Genomic DNA, 6,000 nt, shown 5'->3' with positions numbered 1-6,000 from the left:
GCTTCACATGTAGAATCTGCTACGACGCTTTGCTTGGAACTGCACCAGCTTACTGCACCCCCATTAAGAATAAATACGTATCCGGTTTGCGACTTAGAGTCGTCCGGATCTGTGTCAAAGCTTGCATCGACGTAACCTTTTACGGCGAGCTCTTCGTCACCTCCATACACGAGAAACATCTCCTTAGTCCTTTTCAGGTACTTCAGGATATTTTTGACCGCTGTCCAGTGATCCACTCCTGGATTACTCTGGAACCTACCTGCCATACTTATGGCCAGGCTAACATCCGGTCTAGTGCAGAGCATCACATACATGATAGAACCTATGGCTGAAGCATAGGGAACGGAGCGCATATGCTCTCTATCTTTATCAGTTGTTGGGCACTGAGTCTTACTCAATCTCGTACCTTGTAGAACTGGCAAGAACCCTTTCTTGGACTGTTCCATTTTGAACCTCTTCAAAACTTTATCAAGGTATGTGCTTTGTGAAAGTCCTACCACGCGTTTTGATCTATCCCTATAGATCTTAATGCCTAGAATGTAAGCAGCTTCTCCTAGGTCCTTCATAGAGAAACTTTTATTCAAGTAATCCTTTATGCTCTCTAAAAACTCTAGTTGTTTCCAATCAGTAATAAGTCATCCACATATAATATTAGAAATGCCACAGAGCTCCCACTCACTTTCTTGTAAATACAAGATTCTCCAACCACTTGTATAAACCCAAATGCTTTGATCACCTCATCAAAGCGTTTGTTCCAACTCCGAGATGCTTGCACGAGTCCATAAATGGATCGCTGGAGCTTGCACACCTTGTTAGCATTCTTAGGATCGACAAAACCTTCGGGTTGTATCATATACAATTCTTCCTTAAGGAAACCGTTAAGGAACGCCGTTTTGACATCCATCTGCCAGATTTCATAATCGAAAAATGCAGCTATTGCTAACATGATTCTGACGGACTTAAGCATCGCTACGGGTGAGAAAGTCTCATCGTAGTCAACTCCTTGAACTTGTGAAAAACCCTTTGCCACAAGTCGAGCTTTATAAACGGTCACATTACCGTCAGCGTCCGTCTTCCTCTTAAAGATCCATTTGTTCTGAATGGCCTTGCGGCCCTCAGGCAGTACCTCCAAAGTCCACACTTTGTTCTCATACATGGATCCTATCTCGGACTTCATGGCTTCCAGCCATTTGTTGGAATCTGGGCCCACCATTACTTCTTCATAATTCGCAGGTTCATTGTTGTCTAACAACATGATTGATAAGACGGGATTACCGTACCACTCTGGAGCAGCACGTGGTCTCGTCGACCTGCGTGGTTCGACAAAAACTTGAACTGGAGTTTCATGATCATCATCATTAACATCCTCCTCAACCGGCGTCGCAATGACAGAGGTTTCCCCTTGCCCCGCGCCACCATCCAGAGGGATGAGAGGTTCGACAACCTCGTCAAGTTCTATCTTCCTCCCACTCAATTCTCTCGAGAGAAACTCCTTCTCGATAAAAGCTCAGTTTTTAGCAACAAACACTTTGCCCTCGGATTTGAGATAGAAGGTGTACCCAACTGTCTCTTTTGGGTAACCTATGAAGACGCACTTTTCCGCTTTGGGTTCCAGCTTTTCAGGCTGAAGCTTTTTGACATAAGCATCACATCCCCAAACTTTAAGAAACGACAACTTTGGCCTTTTGCCATACCACAGTTCGTATGGTGTCGTCTCAACGGATTTTGATGGTGCCCTATTTAAAGTGAATGCAGCTGTTTCTAATGCATGACCCCAAAATGATAACGGCAAATCAGTAAGAGACATGATAGATCGCACCATCTCTAATAGAGTACGATTACGACGTTCGGACACACCATTACGCTGTGGTGTTCCAGGCGGTGTTAACTGTGAAACAATTCCACATTGTCTTAAGTGAGCACCAAACTCGAAACTCAGATATTCACCCCCACGATCAGACCGCAGGAACTTGATCTTCTTGTTACGATGATTTTCCACTTCACTCTGAAATTGCTTGAACTTTTCAAATGTTTCAAACTTGTGCTTCATCAATTAGACATAACCATATCTACTTAAATCGTCAGTGAAGGTGAGAAAATAACGATATCCGCCGCGTGCCTCACCGCTCATCGGACCACACACATCGGTATGTATGATTTCCAACAAGTCACTTGCACGCTCCATTGTTCCTGAGAACGGAGTCTTAGTCATCTTGCCCATGAGGCATGGTTCGCACGTGTCAAGTGAATCAAAGTCAAGTGACTCCAAAAGTCCATCAGCATGGAGTTTCTTCATGCGCTTTACACCAATATGACCTAAGCGGCAGTGCCACAAAAATATGGCGCTATCATTGTTAACTCTAACTCTTTTGGTCTCAATGTTATGTATATGCGTATCACTATCAAGATTCAATATGAACAATCCTCTCACATTCGGTGCATGACCATAAAAGATGTTACTCATAGAAATAGAACAACCATTATTCTCTGACTTAAAAGAGTAACCGTCTCGCAATAAACAAGATCCAGATATAATGTTCATGCTCAACGCAGGCACTAAATAACAATGATTTAAGTTCATCACTAATCCTGACGGTAGCTGAAGTGACACTGTGCCGACGGCGATTGCATCAACCTTGGAACCATTTCCTACGCGCACCGTCACTTCATCTTTTGCCAGCCTTCGCCTATTCCGCAGTTCCTGTTTCGAGTTGCAAATATGAGCAACAGAACTGGTATCGAATACCCAGGCACTACTACGAGAGCCGGTTAAGTACACATCAATAACATGTATATCAAATATACCTGATTTTTCTTTGCCCGCCTTCTTATCTGCCAGATACTTGGGGCAATTGCGCTTCCAGTGACCCATACCCTTGCAATAGTAACACTCCGTTTCCGGCTTAGGTCCAGCTTTGGGTTTCTTCGTCGGATTGGCAACAGGCTTGCCGCTCTTCTTCGAATTGCCCTTCTTGCCTTTGCCGTTTCTCTTGAAACTAGTGGTCTTATTCACCATCAACACTTGATGCTCTTTACGGAGTTCAGACTCTGCGACTTTCAGCATCGCAAACAACTCGCCGGGAGACTTGTTCATCCCTTGCATGTTGTAGTTCAACACAAAGCCTTTATAGCTTGGCGGCAGTGATTGAAGGATTCTGTCAGTGATAGCTTCTTGCGGGAGTTCAATCCCCAGCTCAGCTAGACGGTTTGAGTACCCAGACATTTTGAGCACATGTTCACTGACAGATGAGTTTTCCTCCATCTTGCAAGCATAGAATTTATCGGAGGTCTCATACCTCTCGATCCGGGCGTTCTTCTGAAAGATAAACTCCAACTCCTGGAACATCTCAAATGCTCCATGACGCTCAAAGCGACGTTGAAGTCTCGGTTCTAGGCCATACAAGACTGCACATTGAACTATTGAGTAGTCCTCCTTACGTGCTAACCAAGCGTTCTTAACATCCTGATCAGCCGTAGCGGGTGGTTCATCTCCTAACGCAGCATTAAGGACATAATCCTTCTTCCCAGCTTGTAAGATTAGCTTAAGATTACGAGCCCAGTCTACAAAGTTGCTTCCATCATCTTTCAACTTAGCTTTCTCTAGGAACGTATTAAAATTCAGGACGACTGTCGCGTGAGCCATGATCTACAACACAAATATATTCAAAGTGGACTTAGACTATGTTCAAGATAATTAGAGTTTAACTTAATCAAATTATTCGCTAAACTCCCACTCAAAAAGTACATCTCTCTAGTCATTTGAGTGGTTCATGATCCACTTACACTAGCTCAAGTCCGATCATCACGTGAGTTGAGTATAGTTTCAGTGGTAAGCACCCCTATGCTAATCATATCATCTATATGATTCATGATCGACCTTTCGGTCTCATGTGTTCCGAGGCCATGTCTGCACATGCTAGGCTCGTCAAGCTTAACCCGAGTGTTCCGCGTGTGCAACTGTTTTGCACCCGTTGTATGTGAGCGTTGAGTCTATCACACCCGATCATCACGTGGTGTCTCGAAACGACGAACTGTAGCAACAGTGCACAGTCGAGGAGAACACAATTTCGTCTTGAAATTTTAGTGAGAGATCACCTCATAATGCTACCGTCGTTCTAAGCAAAATAAGGTGCATAAAAGGATTAACATCACATGCAATTCATAAGTGACATGATATGGCCATCATCACGTGCTTCTTGATCTCCATCACCAAAGCACCGGCACGATCTTCTTGTCACCGGCGCCACACCATGATATTCATCAACGTGTTGCCATCGGGGTTGTCGTGCTACTCATGCTATTACTACTAAAGCTACATCCTAGCAAAATAGTAAACGCATCTGCAAGCACACACGTTAGTATAAAGACAACCCTATGGCTCCTGCCGGTTGCCGTACCATCGACGTGCAAGTCGATATTTCTATTACAACATGATCATCTCATACATCCAATATATCACATCACATCATTGGTCATATCACATCACAAGCATACCCTGCAAAAACAAGTTAGACGTCCTCTAATTTTGTTGTTGCATGTTTTACATGGTGACCATGGGTATCTAGTAGGATCGCATCTTACTTACGCAAACACCACAACGGAGATATATGAGTTGCTATTTAACCTCATCCAAGGACCTCCTCGGTCAAATCCGATTCAACTAAAGTTGGAGAAACCGACACTTGCCAGTCTTCTTTGAGCAACGGAGTTACTCGTAACGATGAAACCAGTCTCTCGTAAGCGTACGAGTAATGTCGGTCCAAGCCGCTTCAATCCAACAATACCGCGGAATCAAGAAAAGACTAAGGAGGGCAGCAAAACGCACATCACCGCCCACAAAAACTTTTGTGTTCTACTCGAGAAGACATCTACGCATGAACCTAGCTCATGATGCCACTGTTGTGGAACGACGCATGGGAAACAAAAAAATTCCTACGCGCACGAAGACCTATCATGGTGATGTCCATCTACGAGAGGGGATGAGTGATCTACGTACCCTTGTAGATCGTACAGCAGAAGCGTTAGTTAACGCGGTTGATGTAGTGGAACGTCCTCACGTCCCTCGATCCGCCCCGCGAACAATCCCGCGATCAGTCCCACGATCTAGTACCGAACTGACGGCACCTCCGCGTTCAGCACACGTACGGCTCGACGATGATCTCGGCCTTCTTGATCCAGCAAGAGAGACGGAGAGGTAGAAGAGTTCTCCGGCAGTGTGACGGCGCTCCGGAGGTTGGTGATGACCTTGTCTCAGCAGGGCTCCGCCCGAGCTCCGCAGAAACGCGATCTAGAGGAAAAACCGTGGAGGTAAGTGGTCGGGCTGCCGTGGAAAAGTCGTCTCAAATCAGCCCTAAAGCCTCCGTATATATAGGTGGGAGGGAGGGGACCTTGCCTTGGGGCTCAAGGAGCCCCAAGGGGGTCGGCCGAGTCCAAGGGGGGAGGACTCCCCCCCAAACCGAGTTGGACTTGGTTTGGTGGGAGGGAGTCCCCCTTCCTTCCCACCTCCTCCCTTTTTTTTCTTTTTCTCTTGATTTTTTATTCTTGGCGCATAGGGACCTTTTGGGCTGTCCCACCAGCCCACAAAGGGCTGGTGTGCCACCCTCAAGGCCTATGGGCTTCCCCGGGGTGGGTTGCCCCTCCCCCCCGGTGAACTCCCGGAACCCATTCGTCATTCCCGGTACATTCCCGGTAACTCCGAAAACCTTCCGGTAATCAAATGAGGTCATCCTATATATCAATCTTCGTTTCCGGACCATTCCGGAAACCCTCGTGACGTCCGTGATCTCATCCGGGACTCCGAACAACATTCGGTAACCAACCATATAACTCAAATACGCATAAAACAACGTCGAACCTTAAGTGTGCAGACCCTGCGGGTTCGAGAACTATGTAGACATGACCCGAGAGACTCCTCGGTCAATATCCAATAGCGGGACCTGAATTCCCATATTGGATCCTACATATTCTACGAAGATCTTATCGTTTGAACCTCAGTGCCAA

The sequence above is a fragment of the Hordeum vulgare genome, chromosome 4H (assembly GCF_904849725.1).
Source record: "Hordeum vulgare subsp. vulgare chromosome 4H, MorexV3_pseudomolecules_assembly, whole genome shotgun sequence".
In the NCBI taxonomy this organism is placed as follows: domain Eukaryota; kingdom Viridiplantae; phylum Streptophyta; class Magnoliopsida; order Poales; family Poaceae; genus Hordeum; species Hordeum vulgare.
The sequence above is the reverse complement of the archived record's forward strand: the minus strand, read 5'-3'. Positions refer to the sequence as shown.